The sequence below is a fragment of the Chelonia mydas genome, chromosome 2, assembly GCF_015237465.2.
Source record: "Chelonia mydas isolate rCheMyd1 chromosome 2, rCheMyd1.pri.v2, whole genome shotgun sequence".
NCBI lineage: Eukaryota > Metazoa > Chordata > Testudines > Cheloniidae > Chelonia > Chelonia mydas.
The window spans coordinates 106,487,646-106,502,413 of record NC_057850.1 but is presented as its reverse complement, the minus strand read 5'-3'; the positions used below and the strand labels follow the sequence as shown (position 1 = coordinate 106,502,413).

Below are 14,768 nucleotides of genomic sequence, written 5' to 3'. Positions count from 1 at the left end.
TCAGATAAGCAGACAGGCCCTAATCGTACATCGACACTGTTTTAAAAAATCTGCAGCACTCAGTCTCAGTGCCTGTGTCAGCTGATTTGGGCTTATGGGGCTGGGGCTGCAAGGTTAAAAATAGCAACGTAGCTGTTTGGGCTCAGAATGGAGTCCAGGCTCTGAACCCCTGCAATGGGTGAGGGCCTCAGAGCCCAGACATCTACACAGCTAAACTACCAAGCTCTGCAAACCCAAGTCACTGGCCTTGGGCCAGCCACAGCTGTGCAGCACGTCTTTTATCATAATGTAGCTGTACCCTAGGTTCCCCACAACAGGGTCTGGAGTCACCATAAACAGTCCTAAAGGAACCCTTGCTGTTGTTCGGTAAGTGTCTTGCCCCTAGCCTATCCGTGGATCTACCTGAAGAGTAGGCATTGACTGGCAATAGCCTGACTGTTGGTGCCAGAAGACGGTTGCTAAAATAAAAGGCAAAGAAGGGAAAGAAAAGCTATATTACACTATAAGATATAGCTTTATAGGACTAATTTTACCAAGAGGTAATTTGGAAAGCTGTACACTTTTAATTCTATGTTGAGCGTATGCAGGTGAACCTCAAAGATCTGGAAATTGGTTTTGCATAAGCACCCAAATGGTCAGATACTTTTGATTGCTGAACCTAACAGAGCTAACTGACAATGAAACTCATTAAGGCCTGCACGTTTGGGAAGGAAATCACATAAGAATAAGTGCTCTTGTGAGATTTCTAGCACTTGTTGCTTCTAGGCAGGCTGAAAATATGTTCAGGTCCTATTCATGTTATATATTTGGCTTCTGGTCCCAGCCAAAAGTTTAAAGGGCAGAAACATCCGAAGGTGGGGAGGGGGAGGAGCAAAGAGAGAAAAAACTTTTATGAGCCTCCAAAGAGGTTCTGTTCTGGTTGGAGCTTTGGTTTCTCCTATTTTATCCAAACAGTTTTTCCTCTCTTAATTGGAGATAGGCCCTGAATCTCAGAGATTGGATCCAGATGCAGATAAACTTCCCCATATTTCAAAGATCTTTGGATCCAGGATTTTGGTTCAAGCCCATTTCTACCCCTGGTATGAAGATTCAACAACCACAAATGGAAAGATCATCGAAATGCTGTATATCACCTCATTATTTATCCCCATCCCAAAACATTAAGGCTTCCAAAGCACTCTGCAGTGTGTATAGAGTAAAAGTAGTTAAACAATTTGTTTAGAAGTATATTATTTTCTAGGCCACAACTGAATAAATCCACTTTACCAGTTCTTGGCTTTACAAAGAAGCGCATCCATTAACATGGGAAACCTCTTGTTTGCATTTCTTAACAGCTGACATTTGTACCTTTGGAAGGAAAGTGAAGGGCATCTCATTGCTTCCTCTTTAAATCAGTGTGGAAATAATAGGGATGATAGGGAATTGGAGCTAATTTCCTTTGTCTTCTATTCAGCAGATAATAGTGGTATGTGTGGGATGTTAAAGGCCAGGCAGGGGAGGTGACCTGGAGATGACTTAATTCTTCTGAGGTTTATCAAAGGCTCCTGTCAGTCAAACACATGCTGGGAGATTGGGGACTGGCCATCTGGTCCAAAGTTAATCAAAGAAGAGAAAGGAGGGTAAGGAAGTGAAAAATCCCCTTGTCAGCTTTGTGCCAGGTGGAGAGAGATATGTGCAGAGGAGGGAACTTCCCTTGCAGCACCAGCATATGGGCAGGGTGGCACTGGTTTGTGCGTGCATGTGCTGTGGACGGGGAGGGATAGAGGAGAGGGTTTATTTTTTCATTTGGCATAGACAGCGTGAAGATCCTGAGTTAGTTTTAAGTGGCAAGACTGAAGGTCACTCACACTGCTAACCATGCAGAGAAACAACGGAATTGTTTCACTTGCGCTAGGAAACAAAGGAAGTAAGTGGCCCACCGCAGGGAACGGATTGAATTTGAAACACACCATTTTCTGTTCTACAGCCAGAATCCTTTCATCCCAGTCATATTTATTACAAGAAGTAACCACGCTCTACAAGAGGCACAGCCACAAAAACACCTTCTCCAGCGTCTGTTCCTCCTCTACGCCCCACCCATCCAAACTCCTCACTCCCCACACGCCGGCTACTAAGTTTTAAACCTGGTACCTGGCAAGCTGCAGCCACCTCTGAGCTGTTAAAAGATTCGTTAAATTGACTGGCAATGGATTTGCTGGTTCATCCACACTTCTACTTTGTATACAGCAAAGGTACAGAGAGCTGGGGATTTAACAACACATAGAGTAAGTGTCTAACCTTTTTCACATTGAAAAGAACTCACAGGATGTTTGGAAATGAGACTGAAACAAAGCACTAATCAGGCAAATGAAATACTAGTAAAGTGTGTGTGCGCACTATATATGCTGTACACACACCCAAACGCTTATCTGTCACCTTAGATTGCTTCAGGCTACCCCCTATTTTCCCCTTACCTAGTGAAACAGCCTTTTGAGCTGATTTTATACTACACACCAAGTATCATTCAGCTGCAGTGATCATTTCAATAGTTGGAAAAATGCACAGGCCAGACTATTAACCCTGTACTCATGCTGGTAGGTTCTTCCTCGCACAGATTAGTCCCATTGACTCCAGTGGAACAGTCCCTCTCAGTAATGGCTGACGAACAGGAATAAGGGGCTCACAATCCTGCACCTAAGAATTTATAAAAAAATTAATCAACTTGAATTGGTTTAAATAAAGTGGCGGGAGACCCTGGAAGTTTCATTTGAGGGACTGCAAATTAAAGTCAAGTGCTAAGAGATGGCTTAGGACTTACATAGGTCAGGATGAAGAATGTGCCTCTTTTAATGCCTCCCCCCGTCCCCCCCGAAAAAATATACTTAGCAACAGAGAGCCCTGGGACAAAAGAGTTTGGCTCCCCTATGTAGTTGGGGGTTAGACTAGTTTCCTTTTCGAGTCAAGGTTTAGTCAAGCCCTGTAGAGGGGATATATGGAAGAAAGGGGCTGTACACCCTGTTCCACCTGCAGCTCTGCTGTGCTGCGTGTCTTCTGATGATCTGTTCTGGAGCGCTGCTGCGCGTGCCCGAGTACAGTAAAACAGAGCTGGGATTACTGAGAGGGAAAGCAGACAAAGCTGCTGTTTATTTTAAAAACTTGTACAAAAAGCCTAACCCTAAAGCCCTCTATTGAACAGTAGATCTCAGCTGAGAACACAAGGTTCTGCCCTTGGCATTAGAGAATACTGTAGACAGAGCTCTACACTGACTGGTGCCTTCATACTTTAATAACCTTTTGCAACAGAATCAGCCTGTCAGAGACTGAGATCACTAGGCAGCTCAAAACATGGACAACCAAAAGTTACTAAGGAGTAGCGTCTCTTGCTGCTGTAGACTGACATGCCCTCTATGTGTGGAGGTTTAAGGTTGATGGAGAATCTGACCAACCCTGAACATTCTGTCATGTTATTTACTTTAACCCTGTATCTGCTTATCACTAGGTTTGCTTAGCTGAGCTGTGTTGCTGTACTGACTTCTAGAATGAGGGGTACAAGGAGGGAGTGTAGTTGTTTGCACTTCTCTAATAACACAATAGAGTCTTTAGACTATAGAGAGATGTGAATGAGAAAGCACTTCCAAATATATAGCAATAATACACACAACTCCATGGATTCCTACACAAAAACAGCAACTAATATGTGCCAAATCATTTGTCTGGCATAACTAGAATTCACAGGCAACCACAGAACAGCAATAAAAAAAAAAATGAAAAAAGGCATCTAACTAACAGAAGTTAAACTGGGCTATTCCAGTGCTGACAGAGAAAACTCAGCAGTGAAATTCCATCAGACCTGAGCCAGCTATCTGCAATGTGAATTGGAGCTTTTATCAGTCAGAGTTGTATACATTTCTGGAAAGAGCAAAAAGTGGAAAGCTGCAGTACAGTGCAGACATTTATAGTTCCCCACTCCTAGTTTCTGTTGGACTTCACATAAGGAAAAAGCTTCAGTCTATTCTGTGTGTGAGTCACTGCACAGATTCCAAGCCTTGCTAGCCCCCCATGCCTGTCTGATACATTGATGTGAATTTTCTACCTCAAACAACATGTTCTCTTTCTTCTAATCTCCCCTAGCTTTGAAATAGCTTTGGTGAGCTGCGTCAGAGACTTCTTTAAAACAAACAATGGCTCCAGTAGAGAAGGTGGTTGACGTTTTCGAAGCTGAGGAGGGATTCTGGAAGTTTCGGAGTTGTGTGGTTCAATCCCCTGGGTGGCTCTGAGAAGAACCTCAGCCTGCGTGCCTTCTTCACAAACTGCTTTTAAGCAAAAATTGCTTCACTGCAAATGTGACACTGGCAAACTCTAGAAGGGAACCTTCTTGGTTCTCTTTTCTTACACTGAATGGCCAACGTCAAGCCCACTGAACCGATGAGCTCCACAGCCACAATTCAACAAAACTGGTTTCCTTTCAAAAATACCACCCAATAGCAAGGCTTTGGATGGAGGAAAGGTAGCAGGATGCTACAAAACACTGATTCCATTTCTTAGACAAACCCTATATGGATTCAATAGCAGGTCTGCTATCCAAGGCAAAAACCTTCAGGCATTTTACATCCCATAATCCCAAAGCCTGGCTTTGCAGATATCCTGCCGGTCATGAATCACTGGCTATAGCATGCAAAATCCCCTATTTAAGTAATTACAGTAGAATACACAAATCTGCACATTGGCTGATGTTATATAAACTAGTCTGAGGCAGTTTCCAAACCCACAGGCTAATCAAATCCTTCACAGAGAGCATGCGTTTGTGAAGCATTGGGCTATCAGATCTTATCACATCAGGTCAGTCTTCTGGACTCGTTGAGTGGAAAATGTATGGGCTTTGTCCCAGAGCCAAATGTGAGGCTCATGCTAGAAACCTGATCTCTGTGTTGGCAAAGAATGGTTGTTCTCTGCAGGTGCAAACGTTTGCATTTGCCTCACTTTGGTTTCTTCTTGGGACTTAATGGGTTATCACATGGGTTTCAGTATTTCCTATTTTCTTCTATTTTTAATCCCCCCCCCCCCCCTTTCCATCCCTGTTTTTAAGATGTAGTTTGCTGATTTTGGTATTGCCATCCTAATTCTCAGGCGCCAACAAATTAGGGATGTCCCTAAACTGAAACCCTGGAGCTGAACACTCTGTGCACTTACGGATAGTTCAAATGGGAGTCTAAGCTCTGGGGTTGGCCTCTACTTCGATAGCAGAATGAGCCAAAACCCTGATTCTGAACACCCCTAAACTTCATCCAGATAGGTACTGTGCATCTTGGGCCCATGCCTGCACAGAACTCGCATTATCTCCAGCCCCAGGTGTGCAGATTCTCTCCCGATTCGGCATTCGGCAGTGAAGCCTTCTATGGTAGACACTGTTTGCCCTGCTCTGTGTCCGATACATGATCATCTTTGGCCGCTCTTTAATGATTCTGAGTGTCCCATTTAGGTGGCATTTTTGACATCCCACTTTCAGATGGCACCAATGACCTTCAGTTACACCCATGCAACTGCAATGAGGTCAGAGAGGTATAAATGAGGGAAGAATTTGTATTAGCGTATATATATATATATATCAGAATATGCGCACAGTACTGAATCGTTACATCATATGCCCTGCTCTTTCCTTAAAACCCAATAGACTGCGGCGGTTGGGGTTTGCTATGGAGAGTTACAGTAGAGACTCAAGATGAATTGGAAGATGAACACTCATTTTACTGTGTCTACAGAACCATACATGCCAGGGTTTCTGGGCTGTTGTCCTGGCAATGGCAAGCATTACAACTGTGGGGTTTTATACATGTTTGCACATACCTAGACAGGACCAGCATTGGGGTGTGAGGAGCCTGCATGTTATGCTGGAGTTGCATCCATCTCTTCAGTTCATTCTCTTCTCCCTGTAATTCCCTTCAAGTATCTTATTTCTCCCTTCCCAATCAGGTTTAATCCATTTACTCTATTTCTGCCCGTGGAGGAGAGGACAGGGCAGCAGATCTTCTCTCTCCCCCATCCTGCTTCACAGAAGGTTTGGAGGAAGGAGAAGGCCTTATGGGGGCTTTATTCCCCTAGAGGTGGTTAGAGAGAGCACATTGATCTTCGCTCTGCACTTTAGACAGCAGCAGATTTGATAGTCCCATGTTAAATTTGGGACTGTACCATAGACTAGAAGGATCCCCTTTCAGAAATGTGTTTCAGGAATGTTACACAATGTTACCGTGTCTGCACCTAATCACTCTAGCATTGCATACAAAAATCTCTTGCATTGGTATCTTGTTTATGAAGGCACTTACAGCTAACATTTAGGTAATGGATAATCCAGTGGTTATAGTGCTACCATGTGACTTGGGAGACCTGCGTTAAATTACCTGCAGTGCTAGTCTTCCTGTGTGACCTTGGGCAAGTCACTTAGACTCTCTGTGTCTTAATTTCCCATCAGTAAAATGGGGATAATAGTGCTTCCTTTCCTCACAGGGGTTTTGTGAGGATAAATACATTAAAGATTGTGAGGTGCTCAGACACTGTGGTAGTGGGGGTCAGAGAAGTACCAACGACAGAAAGAAAATTACTGCTAGCCAATCACAGGATAACTACCTGGTCACCTTACTAATTTGTTGTTCCCCTTTCCCCTCCCTTCCATCTCTCAGTCTGTTAGTTTTGCTGTTTAGAATGTCACCTGTCTAAGGCAAGTACTGTGTCTTCAGTTGTGTCAGTACAGAGGCTAGCTTATGGGCACTGTCAGAAATAAATAGTGAATAAGAATAATTAGTAATAGATATTGATAAGATGATTGGCCTGGTTCATTGTATTCAGAACTGTCATTGTGGTCAAATTGTATACCACAAGCTTAGCTGTATATGAAAGGTTAGGAAATCTTTGGCATATCATTTTCTAGACTGATAAACTTGTTTTCATAATCCCACCTTCATTCAATAGCTCTGTTTGTTTTGACCCTGCAGCTTCCACAGATTTTTGTAACAAGGTTTATTTTTCGTCCAGCCATTCAGTACCAACTCTTTCTTCCAGATTTCTGTGCAATGAATCTGGAGGGCTCTTGAAATGGTTTCACACAAAAATGCCATAGATAGAAATGATAATGGCCCCTCAATGTAAAAAGTTTATCATGTTTTGAAAGCGTTTTATGAACTGGAAACCTTTCTGTGAAGTATTTCACCACAGCCCAATAAAACATTACGCGCTGCTGGAATTTCATCCTGTTAAACTTGGCACCATTTTCTTCCTCATGGAATGAGTTCAGTCCCTACTTCAATTTAATTTCATACCCTAATAAAAATCAATGTCACTGCCCCAGGCATAGCCTCACAGGCTTCCAGGATACTCTGAGCTGAAGAACCCATGGCTATGAAGGAGCAAAGGTCAACTTCATGGATTAAAAGTAGGGCTGTCTGGTAATTACAGTCTCTTGCCAAATGCGATCAGATCTACATGGAGCTGCCGGGATAGACTGTTAAGTTGGACCTGTGCTACTGTTTTGATAGAAGGCAGCACCTAAATATAGAAAACCCTTTCTGATTAGCTCTGTATTATTCTACAAAATCAATCCTCTCTATTAAAAAAAAAGAAGATTCAAGAGCACACATGGTTCAGGTTAAAGACATGATGAAGAGCTTGGAAGAATTTGGACTGCTCTGTACATGGGATATTGTGACTCTTCCCCCTCTAATTCTCTGGGAAACCTTTCACCTGGTGAACACCTAGCAGGAAATATGGAGTACGTAGTAAGTGTTCTTGAATAGAAAATTACGACAGAGGAGGGTTTACAACAACAACAAAGAAAAAATGAGGAAAGTTCTACACATCTTAGATTCTAGAGATCTAGGATGAAATCCTGGCTCCAGAGAAGTCAATGGAATTTTTGCCTTGTTCTTCAATGGGACGAGGATTTTACCAGATTCTAGAGATGGGGTCCTTTTCCTTTATAAATGTTTACCCTGACTTGTTTCCTAGCACCTACAGGGCGGGGGAGGGAGAGGGTTGCTTCAGTCACACAGGAGCTACAGCACTCAATAGGTGACATGATGGGAAATTATTTGGTTTACATAGTTTACTCAGTTCAACACTGCAGGTGAACATTTAACAACAAGGAGGATGTTTTCCCCTCCACATGCTCATATAACAACCCATAGCATTTATGGGAGTCATTTGCATGTGTGGGGCGATATAGACCTTTGAGTGTCCTTCTGACATAGCTGATTTGCTTATTCACTTTTGTTGATGTTTTTCTGTCTCTGGGGATTTTGGTTTAACATGGTACCAAAGCTCTGGGGGAGTTAATTCCAGGGTATTTTTACCAGAGTGTGACAAGTGGGTGTTAAATTGCTCTACTATGTCAGAGAGAGATTTGTATCATGAGCATTGAACCATCCTTTCAATGTTTTTAATTTTTTGTTTAACTTAAAGGTGGTAACCCTCAATCCAGAACTGGAGCTGAAGAACTGACCTTTCTAAAAAGGCCAATTTTGTCAAGGATCTCATCTAGATGTTTTACAATGAAAACTGCCTCAGCATCAGTTAACAGGCAATCAGGGAACTGGAGCACCTGACTCACCATGACATTTCTGCTGAAATAAAGTAAAATGGCCCCAAATAGGGCTAAAATTGATGAATAGGGAGAGCAAGGGACCAATCCGCTCCTTTCCTCCCCAGCTGGCCAATGAATAGATAGAGCCTCTGGAGAGGTAGGGGCCACCCCTGCATCCCATAGCAAGCAAGTGCTCTTCCCCCTCCCTTCTACTGGCTTGTTCCAGTCATCACCAGTCCAATCAAGTTTTCGACCCATTGAAATGGGTGGGTGGCATTACTCCTGCTTTATGACAATTGCACAATAGCGGAACTCCACTGATTACAATGGCACGAAACTGGAGTCACACAGTGGTGAGTCAGAACCAGATCCCCCCCCTCCCCGCCCCCCCAGTATCCACAGCATCCTAAACAAACAGCTCTAAAAAATTAAAGAGTGGATAAACTTTTCAGGCAGCCAGTACAACTCTAGAGATTGCCCTCCTACCTCTGCCTGTTACTGGGTGTAAGTCACTAACCAGAACTACCACTGAAGTGTTTATCTTCTAGGGATGGCCAAATGACCATTCATGAATCAGTTCAGAATGAGTTTCCATAAAATTTGGGGGTGGGTCTGTATCTGGTGTTCCACTTGGGACCATTTCCAGTATTGTCCTTCAGAGCCTGCAAAACCAGCAGGATCCAGCAGCTACAGGAAGAAAACAACATTACAAAAACCCTGAAACTTTTCTAATTGCTTGGAGTTTTCTTGCCATAAGCACTGAGTGAAGTGGGGATCTTTGGTCTACTGTGATATGCTAAGTGATTTCAAGAAGTAAAATGGGAAGGTAAATACAAAGCAGGATTTAGCAAGACTGAAAGAGAGGTACAAAAATTCACACAGTTGACAGTAGAAAAGGAGGGTGGCACTCTTACAGAGCTAGAGGAGGTCAATAAATCACCAACCTTATCTTGCAAACAGAGCCTGTGACTTCAAAAATTAGCTCATTTATTCTGCACAATTAAATTTATTGAAGTGTGACAGAAAAGTTTAGCAGGCACTGAAGCAGAAAGCCAGCAACAACAGAGGCAAGCATCTGAGTGAATGACACAATTAGTTGATTTTCATTTTATTTATCAATATAATTATTGAATTGTATTTATCCTATTTCACAGATTTTTACCATTATTACAGCCTGCGCCTTGGGGGAAGGAATTAGTTCAAATTTTCAGTCTAACTTAATGTGATTATGGAGCTGCTAATAAAAGAAAAGTTCTATAAAGTGCTACACAGTCTTGTATTCAATGTCACCCACTCATCTGACTCTGAAATCCAGTCTCCTTTCATGTGAAGGCAATAAATTGAATATGAATTGTGAATGCAATGAAGTCCCTAGATGGGGATTGAATTTATGTCAGCTGGATACCACCTTTATGCTGCATTACAGGAACCGAGATTCCTTCCTATCTTTAAACTTAGGGATATATTTCTTCTGTTTAAAAAAAATTCAGATCAAATCTGTATTGCAAGTTTTCAGCTAAATCCTGATTTCAGGTTTTACTGATCTCATATGGGGATAAGTGAAGCTTCACCTGGGGTAGATAATGTGGCAACAGGATTTTATTAGATTAGTGTTTTATCTACTTTCTTTCGGGTCATGGTATATGGTGACTTTATTTGAACATGTTCGAAGAGGAAGTTAGAGATTTGTGGGAGGCCAACTCACCCCAATGAAACAGCTGAGGAATATGCTTCCAGCCTTCAGCATGGATGCTGGAACAATTTTTATAGTGGGAGTGCTGAGAGCCTTTGAGCCAAACTGTAAACCCTGTATATGATGGAAACCATTTCAAGCCAGCACCCCTAATTCCAGTGCCTATAGCCTTCAGGATCCTCTGCTCCTGACAAACAGAGTGATGTGTGTGAGGTAAAACACCCATTATATGAAGGCAGAAAAAAAGTCACCTACATCTTGCAGGTAACTCCAGACTATTCCTCATCTACAATGATTTAGGCGAAGTGTCAAGATCTGAACATTTGGGAGATGTCAGAGGTTTCCTTGTGGCTTGAAGAACAGCAAGAGAGAGGGCACAAGATGAGTTGATTTGATACTTTTTGTTAGATCAGAGGATTCACATCCTGAGTGAGCAGCTTTGGGAGGGGGCAGACTAGCAGTTTGAACTATGACCCTTGGGACCTTTCTAAAACTCAGCAAAATCAAACAGGGGTCAAAAGACTTTCTCTCCTCAGAGGTGGTAGATCCCAAAAAGAATTCAGACAGTGGAAGTAGGGACCCTGTAGGAGATTTGAGACTAGATCATTTGAAAGAAACCTCAAATGAAGTTTGATATGGTGAAATAAAAATAATGAGACCAATTCTCAAACCTGGGCACAACGAGCCTTTGTGCACACAAATCAGATATTGGCTCATGAAAGCACATAGCCCATTAGTGGATACAATTACTGAGTTCGCACACCGTATGCCTCTTTTAAGGTACCAACATGAGGTTTTGCAGGCACACCAAATACCACCCAATTTTGAACATTTGGTCTTTATGTCTCAAAGAAAGAATTCACCATTTGAGTTTCATTTTATAACTTCTAACCCTAGACTCCTATGTGTTGGGTTAGTACTTGTCTTGCCTACTATGATCAGGAGTCAGGATTCATGAAAATCTATGTTAAAATATGTGTAACCTTGTTACTAGTGGCAGCAACAGGGGCCAGGTTCAGTCTGTCTCAGGGTTTTTTTCTTCTCAGATAAACAGAATTATGGCTAGAGGCCCCACTGAGAACTGTACTCGTATTTCTCACTCTGGGAAATTAAAATAAAACCTTTGTGGCCATCTTTGCAGATGGTTCTTCCCCACTTGCAAGCACTCCAGGTCCTTTGAGAACATGGAACCTCAAGCACCTATTTATTTAGCTTGGCTTGTTTAGCTTAACCAAAAGAAGGCTGAGGGGAGATATGGTTGCTCTCTATAAATATATCAGAGGGATAAATACCAGGGAGGGAGAGGAATTATTTAAACTCAGTACCAATGTGGACACAAGAACAAATGGATATAAACTGGCCATCAGGAAGCTTAGACTTGAAATTAGACAAAGGTTTCTAACCATCAGAGGAGTGAAGTTCTGGAACAGCCTTCCAAGGGGAGCAGTGGGGGCAAAAGACCTATCTGGCTTCAAGACTAAGCTTGATAAGTTTATTGAAGGGATGATATGATGCGATAGCCTAATTTTGGCAATTAATTGATCTTCAACTGTTAGCGGTAGATATGCCCAATGGCCTGTGATGGGATGTTAGATGGGGTAGGATCTGAGTTCCTACAGAGAATTCTTTCCTGGGTGTCTGGCTGGTGAGTCTTGTTCACATACTCAGGGTTTAGCTGATGGCCATATTTGGGGTTGGGAAGGAATTTTCCTACAGGGCAGATTGGCATAGGCCCTGGGGGTTTTTCGCCTTCCTCTGCAGCGTGGGGCACGGGTCACTTACTGGAGGATTCTCTGCACCTCAAAGTCTTTAAATCACGATTTAAGCACCTCAGTAGCTCAGACATAGGTGAGAGGTTTGTTACAGGAGTGGGTGGGTGAGATTCTGTGGCCTGCATTGTGCAGGAGGTCAGACTAGATTATCATAATGGTCCCTTCTGACCTTATAGTCTATGTTTCTATGATTCTATGATCTGGGGAAAAGGGAAAACAATCAAATGAAACATTAAAACCATCTCTATATATTTACACATAAGAAAATAATCAGGAATTTTGTCCACCCCACAGCTCCAAATAATAACTGTCTGACTTACGGAGGTCCAGAACTCTTAGTCCCACCACAAAGCCCACCCACCTAAAACCTCACATTCACAGATCCAATTAGACCCAGTGGTAGTCAACAAATGGCTCTCCTCCACTGGTTTCCTCCATTACAGAGAAGACAACCTGCACAGCTTCACTGTGCACCTACCTGGTCCAGTTCTGTGATCAGCCTCTTCCTGGCCTACTGGGCCAGAGCACTGTAAAGTCAGCTTAGAACTGCTGCCATCTATCATGTTACTGTGCAATCAGCTCTGTATTGCTGCTGGTCCAGCCAGACCTTGGTAGAAAGTCATCTCTTCACTGCCACTTTCACTAGGCCAGGCCAGCCTCACTGCAAATTCACCTCTGCATTATCATCATCGCCCACCACCACATCAGTCAGCTCTGCAGTGCCTTCACTCCCACAGCATCTCCACGTGGTGGAACCCAGAGCAAAATAGGACCCTTAGTCTCAGCTCCTTAGAATAACTCTTCTGACCTCCAGGACAGAGTCTTTTCTTTCTTCTTTTCTACTGATCATAATTTTCATCATCAAACTAAAATCCACGCCCTGTAATCTCAAAGTGACACTCTCTTTCCCACCCACACCCGGGCATATCCTGCAAAATTTCATGCCATTTTATGATTACAATTACAATAATAATCTATCATCACTCACACAGGCTAAACAGGAAAATTTCAACCAAAGCAACAAAACTCAGTAGGTAGAATGATGGGTAGAGCAACATTATAATTCATGCAAACGAAGCTGGACAGAACTGTTGTTTCTTGTTCTCCCCTATAACAGGAGCAGAGTGTTCCATCGCTCTAAGTCTTCTGACCCTGTGGTTATTTAAACTTCTTTTTAAGTTAATTCTTTATTTAAGTTTTGGTTATTTTTACGAAAATGCTAAAAAGTTGTACAGGGGATGGACCAGCTCCTTTGGCTAAAATAGGAATCAGCTAAAACCTTTGCTCAAAACTAACACCAAACACCTTGATTTATTAGCTCTTTTGTTACTTTGGGGCATGCCTTTATACCTCCTGGTTCTGACCAAGACTGAAAGCAACAGCTGAAAGATACATGAGAAAGGCTAACCCAGGAAACACTAGAAATTCAGGAGAAACCCTGATTTCCATCTCAGTTTTGCAGGTCTAAGAGGTTCAGATATTTTAGATAAGGTTCATATAAGCATTTGAACAGTTATACAGCTGCTGTGGTTTCCCCCCAAAGGTGGCTGCATTTTAATGTGAGAGAGTGATCCAAATATAACCCACACCCACCTTGCAGGTGCATTGTGAAGCTCAGTTAGTATGTACATGGAAAGCACTTTGAAATCATCAGCTGAAAAGATATTACCTTTCAATTGTACCATGCATTGTTGGTATTATGCATCTGGGGTTATGCTTGGTTTGCTTTCTGGATCTTGACTGGGCCGAGCCATTTCTGACGTACTAGTGACTCCACATGAACTTGGAAACCATACTTCTTAATGGGGGCTGAAAGCCCTTTGAGTTTTCAGTTTGGATCATTCAAACTTCACATGCTCTGGTGAGCTCAAGATCTTATTCAGAACTGCGGCATTCCCCAATGACATGTATCACGGACAAAAATAAATCCAGAAGCCCTTGAAAAATATTTTTTTAAAACAAAAGTAAAAACAATGAAAAAGTTTGTAGTTTTTTTAAAAACATAGTGCTAAAAATACAGAGAAATTGACTAAATTATGGCAATAGATGGGAATATGGTAACTGGCTACAATTACTTAAGTCTTCAAAAACCCAAAGCAGGAGAGGAACTATTGTCCAAGACAGCATATATAACAGATATGGGGGGAAAGGACATTTAAGATAGGATCTTTCCCATCTATTCTATCAATGCTGTCTGCTAGATTTTGGAATAACCCCCACATGGGAAGCAGTGGTAGCCTCCCCCACTTCGCTACGTAATTTACATCTATACTATACAAAGCACTCAGTATACTCTAGGGAGTAATCTTGCATTAGCAAGGGATGGCCTACTGCAGATGATGTAATAGGTCTTCTTCATCTATAATGCCTGAAAATCTGTGATTCAGTTTAGATGGCACTTTTTTTGTAAAGCAATATTACTAGATGTGCAGGTTTCAGAGTAACAGCCGTGTTAGTCTGTATTCGCAAAAAGAAAAGGAGTACTTGTGGCACCTTAGAGACTAACCAGTTTATTTGAGCATGAGCTTTCGTGAGCTACAGCTCACGAAAGCTCATGCTCAAATAAATCGGTTAGTCTCTAAGGTGCCACAAGTACTCCTTTTCTTTTTACTAGGTGTGCAGGAAGTATTATAACCAGCTTTTACTGCAGTGTGCAGACTAGAAAGCAATGTTTAACACTCAAAGCTGGTTGTACACTATAAGATATTACACACAGTACAGATTTTTGCTATATTGACCAGTAAAACAAAGAATT

At 42.2% G+C, this 14,768-nt stretch overlaps 1 long non-coding RNA gene across 1 annotated transcript in view; it reads right to left on the bottom strand.

The window, feature by feature from the left end:
* The window catches only part of LOC122464530, a 149,999-nt gene extending 135,482 nt beyond the window's left edge, over window positions 1-14,517 (bottom strand). Inside the window, exon 1 of the long non-coding RNA XR_006288660.1 lies at window positions 13,683-14,517. This is a non-coding gene — a long non-coding RNA (uncharacterized LOC122464530). The remainder of the gene's footprint in view (window positions 1-13,682) is intronic.
* Window positions 14,518-14,768: the final 251 nt, after the last annotated feature.